We start from the raw sequence: 14,134 nt of genomic DNA, 5'->3' as shown, positions 1-14,134 counted from the left end.
TGCAGCAAAAAGTATTACCCAGCCTCAAGTGCAGGTATAAACTTAATGCTATCCAGACTTCAAATGCATCCTGTCATCTGTGTTTATATATGTTGACCTAGAACACAGGACATTTATTGGACTTGGTTAATCTTTGCTGATGTAGCAGAGCTCCGACTTGCATGATACTGCTGCATTTCAGGAGGGCAGGCGGTAGCTGCATTATTTCTTTCCTTAAGGACTTTCCAACTTCAAATGGTTTGCCAAGAAACTTTTAGGCAAAGTACAGGATTTAGCCACATGTTGGAAGGGGCATGACTATACCATGAGCACAGAGTGGCATGCCTGTATTGTACTCTCCTGCAATAGTACCTTCATTATAATTATTTCTAAACAACTCACTTTAATCTGGATCGTTTTCTGTTGCCTATGCATTTTGCAAATGGCCTGTGGCTTTTTGCCTGACTGGAACCAAAACAAGTTGGGATAGCAACAGCACCCAGTATCCTTTACATCAGTTTTGCCTTTAAAAAAAACAACAAACAAAAAAACCCCAGGCAAAGTAAATTGTACTCAAAGTAATGACATTATTGCACTTCCTCTTGCACAAGGTTTCAGTTTATTTTTGCACCTTTGGCTTCTAGGCAAAGAAAGGATAGGGCAATGCTTGTGCTGCAGTAAAGAAAGCTTGCAGGTGCAGCTGTGTTTTCCTTTCAAAAGTTTTGATTGTGAAAGCAACCCCTTTCTTTCTCTTACTCACAATGGGTGTGCTTTGTTCTTAGAAATAAATGTTGTCCAGTTTACAGAATAAGAACTTTTTTTCCCCCAGAGACTAGCTGTGAGGCCTGGTTCGATGATGCCAATAGTTCTGTCTTCAAAAGCTCTTCCATTGCTGGAAGTGGTGGAATGGTGTCTTGTAGCTCTCCTCTGCTGGGGAGAGAGAGGCTAGAAAGGGGAAGGCATTCAAGAGGGATTGCTTTTTCATTGACAGAAGTGCTTTGTCATCTGACTGATAAAAGCCCTATTACAAGCCTACAGATTTCAGCTCACGGAGTCTCTTTCACTTGTGCAATATGGCACACTTTAAAATAATATGCTTTGCACTTATTAGTGATGTTTTCCATGCACTGAATATACTTACAAGTTGTATATGCCAGTCAATAATTTTAGAAAATAGGCAATACAGAAAAAAAGAGTAAAATGTTTGTAGTGTATTGTGTCAAAACTCTAGTGTATGTGTGCATGTGCACATGCATGCATTTTACTGATGAATTGTTTGGATTATTACTTTATCTCAAAGTAGAGTGGTTTTCATCAAAAAGTTTTGCAGGGATATAAAGACAGACATATAAGAACTCTTGCCAAAGGTAACTTGATGAGTGAGAATCAAAGGTACTGGAATAAAACCAACACCTTAATTCCAGTAACTATTTTTTTAAAGATGATAATATAGCTGCAACTGCTATACTATAAGCGTTTTTTATTAAATTACATTTTTCTAATAACAAGGCATCTTACTTGTAATAACAAGTAACATGTGCGATCTAAAAGTAGTAATTCTTGTATTTTGTCTGCATCAAGTTTTAGAAAAAAAAATCAAAAAATAAACAGTAGGAAATTGCGATTGGTTATGCCTCACCTTTTGAGCTATCTGCAAACTTTTTAAAATAATAAAAATCTATATAGGCTGAAGGGTAGGCTGACTAAGTTCACGCAAGAAAAACCTGTCAAAGGCAAAGATGACACCTCTGGTTCAGGAAGTCACTAAGTTGCAAGTTAGCTGGAGATTGGGAGAGTATTCAGAGGAAATATTACTATATGCTTGCTTTACTTATTTACTCTTCCCAGTCATTTTGTTAATTCTGAAAAAGAGGGTGCTTGTCCAGATGATCCTTTGGTCTGAGCCTGTGGTCTTTTGTATCAAGAACCTGGATAGAAAAGACACGTAAATCAACAAGAAGTTGTTCTGTTTTTTTAGGCTACAATCTGAATTTGTCTGCTTTTGCAAGTCTAACAGAAAATGTTATGACTCTGGAAATTGCAATAGAACACTTTTATTATAGCATGTTGTAAAAAGTGGATGAACAAACATTGGTATAGACTGTGTGTTCTTGTAAATATTTGGGTCTATATTTGAAGTAAGTGGAAAACATAACACAGTCTTGAAGAGTTGCTTGCAACAAATCTAGCCTTAATAAATCAGTGCTGGGTTGACACATAATTCAAGATTAGAGCAGCTGGATGTCAGCTAGCATAAACTGGTTCTCACCTTTTTTGGAGTAAAAATGTCTGTCTTTTTTTCCTTTCTCTTTTTTTCACAAAACCCTTTTTAAAAATTTTTTATTCAGGTGAATGGGAACAGTGCTGTGGGGTTACTTGACCACAGCACCACAGAAAAAAAGTGAAAAACTAAACAAAATTACAACATCATTTTTAAAATAATCCTACTGTGTTTTTTCACAGCAACCCTTTGAAAGCCTTTTCACTTTTTGGCACCGGATGTGTCGGAGCAACTGTGTTTTGTATTACTGTGTTGCACTGGGATATCCTGGTGTTAAAGAATATTTTCCTTTTCCCATAGATGCCAGCCAAGACATGCTGGGGGCAGAAGAACTATTATTATGTGAAAATTATCAGCTACTGTGCTTCATAGCTGTTACTCCTGCCTGATAATAACCTCTTTCTGAAAGCGCCTGCCTACTGAAAGCGCCTGCCTATTCATGTACCTGATACGTTTCAAAGAGATAGCACTACTAAGACCATTCATTTGTGTGACTTGCTGCTCCACATTGACCCTGATGACTACAGGAAGTTATCATTTGTATAATTAAGAGTTTGAATGGCATGGCATTAGGTGCAAGTGTCTGCCTTCTGAAAATGGGAAGGTAAGGTAGTTTGCAAGCAACTGTGGAAGATGGGTAAGACAAGGACCAACACTACTAGACCTTTTGGAAGCATGAAATAAAAGCCTACTACACCAGTTATGTTACAATAATGGTATTCTAAAATCCTTTCCCAAAGACATTTGTTCAGAATATGTATGTATGTATGATTTTTTCCTTCTTTTTTTTAACTGTTGGATGAAATTTTTCTCTAAAAAGCAAAAAATACAATACAAACTGGACAGGACTAACATGATCAACACTGAAGATACCTATGCAGAGAAATGCAAAATAATCATTCCTTGCATAGGAATGACTGAGCTGTTTCTGATAAGAGTTTAAGTGATAATTAAGTAAATTTAGATGAAAGAATCATGGAATACAGCCAATGTAAAGGAATAGGAGGCTGAGATGTTCACTTCCGCCTTTCCAGCAGGAAGAGAATAAAGAGGGAGAGGAGGTTCAGCCACCTCTGGCTGAAGATGAACGAAACACGCATTCTGCTGCCACAGTATCTTTTAGTTAGTTACTTAAGAACTGTTGAGATTTAGATTTTCCTGTCCAAGTGTAATAAACAGTCCACTTTGAAAATAAAATGCATTGGTTATATAGTATACCCATCTCTGTCCGTAATACTATTGATTTCTAATTGGATGTAATTCTGTCATCTCAATTCCTGCTCATAGGAAAAAATTGCGTTTTTTTTAATTATGGATTTGGCTTTAGCTAAATATGAGAAGATTGACTTCCCCCCTGCCCCCCCAACTGCAGGAATGATTAACTAAAGTAGTTGAATGATTAACAGCAGTTAAACTACTGTTTTGGTCAGTAGTTTTACATAGGATGGATAAATTGTTACTATACTTTGGCCATATTCTTACACTACAAATACTCTCTTATTTATTATCTACTGCAACACACTCCTGTGAAAAAGTGTCTATTTGTATGTTTTAAGCATTTTTATGTCCAGACAGAGGAGGGCCACAAAAATGATCAGGGGGCTGGAACGCCTCTCCTATGAAGAAAGGCTGAGAGAGTTGGGGTTGTTCATCCTGGAGAAGAGAAGGCTCCGGGGAGACCTTATTGTGGCCTATCACTTAAAGGGGGCTTATAAGAAAGATGGTGGCAAACTTTTTAGCAGGGCCTGTTGCGACAGGACAAGGGGGAATGGTTTTAAACTAAACCAGGGTGGATTTAGAAGAAATTTTTTACAATGAGGGTGGTGAAACACTGGAACAGGTTGCCCAGAGAGGTGGTAGAGGCCCCATCCTTGGAAACATTCAAGGACGGGGCTCTGAGCAACCTGATCTAGTTGAAGATGTCCCTGCCCATGGACAGGGGTTGGACTAGATGACCTTTAAAGGTCCCTTCCAACCCAAACTATTCTATGATTGATTCTAAGCAAGCTGAGGCTTCTAGTCCTAAACAAGATGGTACAGTCTAATCTCCTAAACGGGTACTTGAAAAATTTATATGAAATGCTTGAATAATGTAAAAACCTCTTCTTTATTTGCTTCTTGATAATTGTGTGAAAAAACCATGGGAAAGCAACAAATGACATTCTCATGCCTGACTTCTGGAACAAAAAAAAGGCTGAAAGGATGAAATGATGGAATTCTGGTTTTGTTTCAGCTCACTGGGATCCTGCTACTGACCTCAGGGGAGTTTTGCTCCCATTTCCTGTGGGTTGCACCTGTAATAGGAGGCAAGGTGAAGCCGTTTAGCAGAAAGAGTTATATAACTTAATATTTTTGGTATCTGTGAATTATGTGAGAGGCCCTGGAGCTAGCTGCAGTAGCTTAAGGACAGAAAAAACTTAAGGACAGATAAAGCCTTTGTGTTGACCTGGGAAAGGAGGTCTGTTTGCACCTCCTGCTCAGTATTTTAATTGTTGCAGCTCTGTATTGTTAGAAGCCTGAAAAGAAATATTTATAAGTTTGTTCCAGTGTGTGCTTCAGTAGTTTGCTTTGCTAGCAAGGATAAAGTGTTAAAACAGATTGGTTGGATTGCCTACAATTTTAATTTCAAGATTATTTTTATTCTCAACCAACTGCCGCTGAAAGAGTTCTCAGTTTTTTGAGGCTTGTTTTGAGGCTTGTTGTGTTGTACCACCTTTCAAATTTACAGTTGTATTTGACATCTTTAGATGTATCAAATGTATCTAATTCAAAATCTTCTCATGGAGGAAAACAGCAGGTCTACTTAAAGGAAGAGCATCAGCATCTAGATATTACACAGTACTGTATTCATTACTCAGAATTTTCAAGGCTGATATAAAGTTATTTGCTTTCTAAAAGTTTTCAATTCTAAGAAAAAAACGAAAAAAGCATATTGTTGCAGTGTTTCTCTAGCTGTCATGGATTTGCGATTTCTGCATAACCATTTTCTGGTTGCAATGACAACACTGATACGTTCAGCGGTCGCATGTACATCAGTCCTTTTCGTTAGCTTTGGCTAGATTACTGTGTCCTTCCGGACAGTGTCTACCTTCCGGTAGGTAGGTTTGACATGGAACCTGCTCAGTTTTTCTGTCAGGAGCCAGCTGTTCTTGTACATGTTCTCTGTTATATTTAGGAAACTGGACGAAACCTGACCCACTGCCAATCAGAAAGGGTTGCTTGTAATGTCAAAGACATTAGTAGCCAAAATGCCAAAATCAGTTCACTTTCAAGATCCCCCCCCCCTCCCCGGACATGTGAGTTATCTGGACAAATTCCTTTTCTTTTCCTTCAAGAAAACCTCATTTTAAATTATATTGATTGTGATGCAGCTATGCTTTGCTTGCTTTGACAAAGGCAAGGTTCTTGTCCCAACTTTGTTTTAAGTTGAAGTGAAGAATTTAGAAGTTTAGATCTTAATAGAATGGGATTGTAGCTGGTTTCAGCTGGCTCAGGGGTTTAGTGCCTGTAGTACAGCCGCTCGTGTTTCCCCCCTTCATTCTGCGTTTGGACACTGCTTTGGGATGGAGCATGAATAATAAACTCTCTCTGAAAACTGCAGAAGGCAGTAGCTGTAACTCATGATAGAGGTCACTGGTGGGACAGGAGGTTTGTATTGTGTCCTCTTTTCCTGCTGCCAGTCATTTACTTTTTATAGGCATTAAACGTTAAAATAAAAATGACTGTACATTATAAGCACTTCCTTTGATGAAGTATACAAATGTCCTTTGAAACAAAGTGAACTAATTCTATGACTGATTTAGATTAAACATTCCACTGGAGGAGCTTTATGTTAGGACTTGATTCTTTTGCATCCCAGCTGCCATTTTAACTGATTTTCCTATTAACAAAACCCAAATGATAGCTCCCAGGCTAGCCTTTAGAAAAGGCCTGAGGTGAGCCTACTAAATGTGTTAACTTTAGAAGGTCTGTATTTCTTAAATGGCTGTATACAGAACCTTATTCTTGTAGGTGTATCAATGGTGAAATAATTTTTGCAGAGACTTGTAACTTAATTTTGAACAATATTAAGACAAACATACTGTCAGTCTATTTTCTAAATTCATAATTTGTTATTTCTTGTTGTGGTTAAACATACCTTTTGTTCATTCTTAGTATCTGTACTGGGTCTCATGGGATGGAACTAATTTTCTTCATAACAGCCCATATGATGCTATGTTTTAGATTTGTGACCAAAACAGTGTTGATAACAGATATTTTTGCTATTGCTTATCACTTGCACTGCGTCAAGGCCTCCTCTGTTTCTCACCCTGTCCCCCCAGGGAGTAGGTTGGGGATGGGCAAGCAGCTGGGAGGGGACAGTGTTGGGACAGCTGACCCGAACGGACCAAAGAGATATTCCATGCCATATAACGTCATGCTCAGCAATAAAACTGGCAGCGGAGAGTTTTTCCAAGGTAGCCTTTGCTTGGGGATTGGCTGGGCGTTAGTCTGCTGGTGGGAGGTGGTGAGTGACTGCCTCTGTATCACTTGGTTTTTTGTTTGTTTTGGGTTTTCTTCACTTCTTAAATTGTCTTTAACTTGATCCATGAGTTTTTCTCGTTTTTGCCCCCATCTCCCCCATCTCACGGGGAGGGATTAAGCAAGCAACTGGGAGGGGGTTTAGCTGCCGGCTGGGGCCAACCCACCATAGTATTATATGTCAATTAAAAGCTTGTGCATTCCATTTTTGTAAGGTTGCTAGAATTTTGACATTACATTGTAGCTTTAAATTTATAGATTTATGAACTTTGTCCAGAGGGAGAAAGAGCCCAAGTATAGAAACTAATGCAAACTGTCTTTTCTTGTGCCAAATCTGAAATCCCTTGATATGGGAAATTTCTTTACATAGGTAGACAGAAGTAGTGTCAGCTGCAAAAACAATGAAAGCTTTTGAACAAACTGGGGATCTCCCCAGAAACTTCACTATGTTTAGGTGAAAATTGTTATTTGCCAACTGAAATATGCATTGGGTATACTCCATTTCTTCATTAATGAATATGCATAGATGTAAGCCAAGATTAATTCTACTAGTCAGTTGGTTTGGATTTAGTGTAAAACAAACATAGGCACAGAAACTAGTCATAGTGCCTGTGCTTTCACATTATATTAAGTCAGTCAAGCACTTTCAAACTTTAAAAAAATGTAATTTTAAATGAGAGGTGTTTGAAATACTAATCCAAATGAATTCTTGGTTCCTGATCTCTCTGCTGCAAGGCTCAGAGGAAAATGTAGTTTAATAAGAAAAATGGGCCATTGTAGAGGTAAGCAAAAGTAGTAACTTTGGGGGAACCTCCAAAGAATTCAGGTTAGAGCAGGACCTTCTAAACTGTGGTATGTATATAACTAAATGTATTGAAATGAAATGTGGCAAGGTACAGAGTTAAGTGTCAACTACTAGTGTTGGTAGTTGTTGCAAATGTAGCTGCTACTACTACTATTGGAAGTGTTTTGTCAACTCCTGAATGGGAAAATAAGATTACAAAATACATTCAGTAAAGACTGCTGGGGAAATTAAATGGCAAATAGATCTGTGAGAATGAGGGGCATTAAAAACAAACAAGCAAAACCCAACATTCTAGAAACCTAAAACTAATTAATGGGGCTTGGGCTATACTTCTGTAACTTTACAGGGGTTTGTAGAAAAAGCAAATTTGTAACAATGAAAGACGAAAGATATCTGTTATAATGACATGTACAAAACCAAAGGCAGAGGTGATATACTTATTCTCTCTCTATCAAACTTCTACTGTTTACAAAAATATTGATTTCATCAATGGAATAATTTGACCTGTGACAAATGTGCATCAGACAAAGCTTCACTCAGGCTTTTCAGATGATCAGGTGGTGCATTTAGCTGGTACACTTCAGGTTATTCATTGTGCAAACTTGTCTGCAGACACACTCTGTTCAGCTGGGATCAGACACCTGAATTGTATAAAGAATGAGCTATAAAATGCCTTTCCTTTTCAGTAACTGTGAGAAGGAAGTTTCCAGGTAGTTCTTTTTTCACTTTATAATGTGTAGCATTCTCCTAAAGACAAAAGAGCTTCAGCGTATCTACTAAAAACCATATACCTTTTTATTTTCTTCTCTGGTGTGATCTACAGCTGTAACTCTTATATGATAGAGGGTCCTGTAGTTTGGCAAAAATTAGAAAATATTAAGCATAAGGATACGAAGTATTTGAATTTCACTGGTTTAATAAGTATACCAATATGCTGCTTCTGTTCTCTTGCTTCTATTTTGTCTGTTTCTAATGTTGGTAATTTTTATGATAATCTGAGCAATGTCAGCTGTTGTCTGAGTCTGTGATTTGGTTACTATTTCTTTACAGCATTGTTTTGGTCACTTCTTTAAGCAAAATGTTATGAATGAACGTCTTCAAGTATATTTAAGATTTTTCTTATACAATACAATAAATGTGAAAGAAAAATATTTGAGTGCAAATGCTTGTACCCTCCCCCAGAAGACAATTTTCATGTGCATTGCTTTAGTTATTGTGATAATATAAATAACGTTTGCAGTGTCAGTGTTTAATAGATATTATCTGATTTAGAATTACATTTATAATCCTTAGTAATTCTGAGATTTAATTGGTTTTCCCACCAGAGAATGAGTTTGCATAGGTTGTCTCCAATCTCAGTTTTTCTCCCCATCTCTACTTGCTCTTGGCTGTCTTCTACCCCTACTTGCTTTATTGTAGGTCTTTTTAACCGGATCACTTAACGGTTATGTGTTAGAGAGCAGTCGCACAAATAGTTATGCTGGAAAAGCTGAGAATTGGCAGAATAGAAGTGAATGGGTAAGAACTTGTCAAGTCTGATAACTTAACCAGATATCTTGCCACTGAAATAGCTTGTATAACCATCAGCACTAGAAAGAAATACAATTGGAGAAAATTACTGTAAAGAAAATGTATTTAACAAAGTTGAAGGAAAAGGAGAGGGAAATCCAAACCATTTGTAAATAGAAATGAGGTATACTCAGAAAACTGCTGACATGGTAGATTTTTATATACTAAAAGAAGGAAAGATGCACTTTGCTATGGTTTAGCTCAAGGAATTAGAAAATCTCACAATAGCTTTTAGGATAGTCTTTAGATTTGCCAAATTTATGTGTCTGATGTACTAATAGAACAAGGGCATTCTTTCTTATGTTACATAAGTGCACCATATATATATATGCATTGTAGGTATAGAACCTATAATGTGCTAGAAGACCCAACCTAATGGTATTTGGTTAAAAGAAGTTACCACTTTTTTTTGCATTGTTCACAGTTATTTGTACGCAGGCAAAAATACCTGAATGTATTCAAAGTTGGTGTATAAATGGACATTAAAATATGATGATCAGGATTATAGTAAAATGGATTTGTATATAATATGAAAAAAGCTCTCCATCATCTTGTTAATTTTTTCAGTTTAGGGCACACATTTTTGGAATACAGAGGGATTTTCACAGTTTAGCAATTGGAACACTAGCCACAGTTGGTGAATTTGTGTAATCTAGAAAAAAAATTGCCTTTTAGTTTTCAGCTGGTAAAAAGAAACTTCAAGAAATACTTGAGGGAGTACATAAAATTAATTAAAATCTGAGAAATTACTCATATGTTTCTGTTTGTACACTGATTTATTTTTTGTTGATTGTATTTTTCCTTTCTTTCCATGTGGGTTGTTTTCTTAACTGTATATTGACTTGGTTTCCAGATTAAAAAATAGCTGAGTTTTCCTCAATTACAGTCTTTTCTTCCTAGATCTTCCTATACCAGAAGTTAGAAGTGTGCAAAGATCTATATGATGATGCATATTTGTGACATAATGCAAATCATTTCCACAAATTTCATAACAAGTTTCCCTGGCAGTCATATGTGATTTCATACTACACATCTCCTTTGTATTTTTTCTACTAGACTCCAGTAGAATAAGGTTTGCTCTAAGCAATCAAAAGCTTGACCATATAAAACCTTATTATGGTGTACCCATACAACCTTGTGATCTAATTAAAGGAAAACTGTTACTTCCCAAGGTGTAGAAATGTGCTTTCATTTCTGCCCACCCCTTTCATCTTTTTTAAGTCAGATGCAGCCTCTCATTATATTTAACTGAATACACAGAAAGTGTAATAGAACATCATCTGGTTCTAACCTGCAGGTTTCATAGTGCAATGGTGAAGACAGTAGGCTTTCAATTTCATTTGTGTTGTCACGTTGACGGATTAGCCAGTGCTTGTCATGGGTATGTGCCAAGTGATGTCTTTTGAATCTGATTCCAAAGAAAACAACAGGCTTTCCAATCGATGAAAGCTTGAAGGGGTTCTTTCTCATTGTTAGAAATAATAGATGACTGAAAAATTCAGGCACAAAAAGATGTACATGCTGCTATGTTCAGTGTAGTTTATCTATTGGGTGGAGCATATGCAATAGTTTAATACGATCTCTTGGTTTCATTAGAAAAATTTTCTCTAACAATATTAAAATTAATCTTCTGAAAAACAACTCAACAATACGGTACTTGACTTGGAATGTATTTTTCAGACCTGTTTGAAGGAAATACCTATGAAAACTGTTTCTGTGGGTTTTTGTTTGTCAAAAAAGTAGGGGCATGTTTATTCTGTTTGGTAGCTGAACTCTCTGTGCTGCCATTGTTGCTCCAGTAGAAATTATAGAACAGTGAAGAGGAGGTGTAAAAATGACTCACAGTGACATTTTCTTGTTTGATATCTGGTGTCCTGGTGGTACAATATGACCAAAAGTGGTTGCTTCCCGGAGTGGCCTGCCCTCCATAAGGTTTATAGCCCTCCTTGCCTTTACCCAGGGCTTGGCTTTTCCTTAATGGTACTCCAGAAGTGAAAGCTGACCCTTCAAAGTGGAGTCCTGGCAGAAGTCAGGAATGGAGAAGCTTTGAAAGTATTGGCTTATCTCAGAGTCAAATAGAAGTGGCATGTGATCCTTTTTTTTTTTTATTTTTCTCTACTGGGCTATCAGACAAGTGATTTTTACATCTTTTGGTAGCACATTATATATTTATGTACTGCCTTTCAGCTCCTTACTGGCCAAAATAGGCAGCGTAAACAATTTCCAAATGAAAGCCAAAAAGTGAATTGGTCACAAGAATGTAAAGACAGTTGGTTTAATGAAAAAAAAAAAAAAAAAAAAGTTGCTTCCCTTCTGAAACATGTCAAGAAAATATTGGTAGACTGTTCTAGAAAGGGATATGATGAAATTATAAAACTTCATAGCCATGTGAGTTATAGAAGCTTAGAGAAGCTGCTGCTTTTATGAGTCCAACTGATAAAAATTACCAATTTTTTTCTCCCAACTTTTTGGCACAAAACTCTTTATTCATAATCCAAGATGAGTTTGCAAATTTCAATTTAAGAGCAGGTTGGGAGCAATTGCTCTGAGGTGAGTTATGGTAGTCAGGCAGACAAGCTGAGAGAAAATAGTATTGAGTATGTGCTAGTCTTCTCGAGAGGAAGAGGGCACAGGTCATTTACCCCTGAAATCAGGTGCAGGTAGTTTAATGCTTAGATAAGTGAGGAAATAATGAGAGGTGATGTATGAGGACATTTGTGTTGGACACTATGTATTTTCCCCATACAATCCCTGGTGATTGTGTATGGTAATGAAAATACTCAGAATTGAGATATCAGTATTTCTTACTTGAATTAGAATTGAACTTGATATTAGGAGTTTCAGCAAGTGCATAAAGACAACACTGAACTTTGTTTTTCCCAGAATCTTGTTAGCATAATTCTGTCAAATACCGTATTTTTAAGTGGCTGGTTATAGCTCAGTGTCATTTGTCCTATGAGCTGTCCTATGAGCTTTAGGTTCTTCTTTTATCCTTACAAAAATTTGGACTTGGATGGTGAAAAGAACAGAAGAATTTGAAGTTTCTTTTTGTGACTTAAACCAATATTATGTTGTAAATTGCCTTCAAGCAGTGAAACATTCCAGTGCTGATGTTTGTAACATAGACTATGGTAGGGGCTTCTGTTTGGAATATCTAAATATAGTGTATGTTATTAAAATGGTGTCTTTTCTAGGTGAACTTTTAGGACTATACATAGTCTTAAAAGTTTATTTCTAAATTAATATAATTTCATATTGTCAGATTCCTGTATATTTTAATTTTCATAGTAAAAAAGCTGTGTAATTTTTAAAAAGTCAATATTCTGTTAAAGCATAGCTTTCAACTCAATGCTGCACTTAACTTTGAGCGCTAATCTGCCTCTCTTGTAATTAAACTATACTCAAAAAATGAAACACTTGAAACAATTTAAGAAAGGAACTTGCTTGAAATACTTGATGAATGTGAATGTAGCCCAATTTGGCAACCATAACTAAATAAAAAAACAGTCTTGTAACTGTGTTCCCCCCTCTTCTCCACTAACTGTGACTAAGAGGGAGTGTTTTCTTCTTCACAATAAGAGGAAATCTCATTTGTTATACGGCAACTTTTAATGTTATCTCTGTAAGCTGTTTAAAGACAAATTACAATACCAAACACAGATTTAATGGAAAAAACATGCATTGAACATGGGAAAAATGTATAGTTTGGTCTTATGAAAATCCCTGTTTTTTTTAAGTAACCTGTTCTATATTAAAAACAAAACATTTGAAGAAATTGTTTTCTTTCATGTCCCCGAAGTGGTTTCAACAGATGTTCCATGTTTCATCTTGTAAGTGATACTTACAAGCCATCTGTGGTGTCGTAAAGGCTGAGGATAGTGACAGAAAATTAAAGCCTTCGTTTTAAATTTTGGAAGAGGATCTTGGAACTAGTCCTGATATCTATATTGGTGAGCCAAGAACAGTTTGCCACTGAGTATAACAAGCCTTGAATGAAACCTTGAGTCTCCAGTCAGTGTATCAAAACCTACACTTAGTTAACTATGGTAGTTTAAGGAAAATTGAGAGATGTAATACTTCTTAATCTCAATACTTAATATATTTTTATATTAATATTTTCTTATGAAACATGATATTGAATGATATGGCAAATAGGAGTCAACACAGAAGTCTATTCTTGTAGATGACATGTAATGTTTTATTTAATCTGAGTTTCTGATCCCACATAAACCTGTAGAAATACTTAGATAGTCTTTTATAATATATATAATCTTTTCAGTTAGATTCATCTTAATGACTTATTGATAATAAAGATGCTTAACTGATGTACTTCTTATAAAAGAAAGAGGATAATCATTATCAAAATCAGTTGATTCGTGTACATTGTACAAGAAAGTAAACTAGATGTAAGCAGCTCCATTCCTAGTTCTGTTTTGAAATTTTCCTTGCCACTGGCAAGTCAATTAGCTTGTATATACCTCTGATTCTTATTCTGGAATATGAAGGGACTTATTCTTTCAACAACATACAGTTTTACAAAGATTAATATATTAGCTCTACTATTGGATATAGTTTTGTATGCAATTCAAAGACTATTTTCAATTTATTTTTTACTTTGTTAAATTGGTTTATGATATATTCTGTTAAATGCAGAGACAATTAGGATCTTTCACTTGAACAAAGTAAAAAAAAAAAAAAAAAAGAAAATACCTATAGAAAATAGAAACTGAACTAAAAGAACACTGTAATGTAAGTGCAGTATACAATAGCTGTGTGGTTATGATCCAGAAGTTATTTTAGTGCCTTACTGTGTATTTCTTTCCTTTATGTATTTAGATTTCTTTTCAGTGTAAATTTTATTTTGGTTTTTCTTGATTTGTAATATTAGATTTTGAAGCAGTTTCACATCCATGTAATGTTTTTTCTCTTGCAATTGCTGATGCACACTGTTAAACTTAACATTCCTCCAGAAAAGAATC

This window comes from Calonectris borealis, chromosome 4 (assembly GCF_964195595.1).
Source record: "Calonectris borealis chromosome 4, bCalBor7.hap1.2, whole genome shotgun sequence".
In the NCBI taxonomy this organism is placed as follows: Eukaryota; Metazoa; Chordata; class Aves; order Procellariiformes; family Procellariidae; genus Calonectris; species Calonectris borealis.
The sequence above is the reverse complement of the archived record's forward strand: the minus strand, read 5'-3'. Positions refer to the sequence as shown.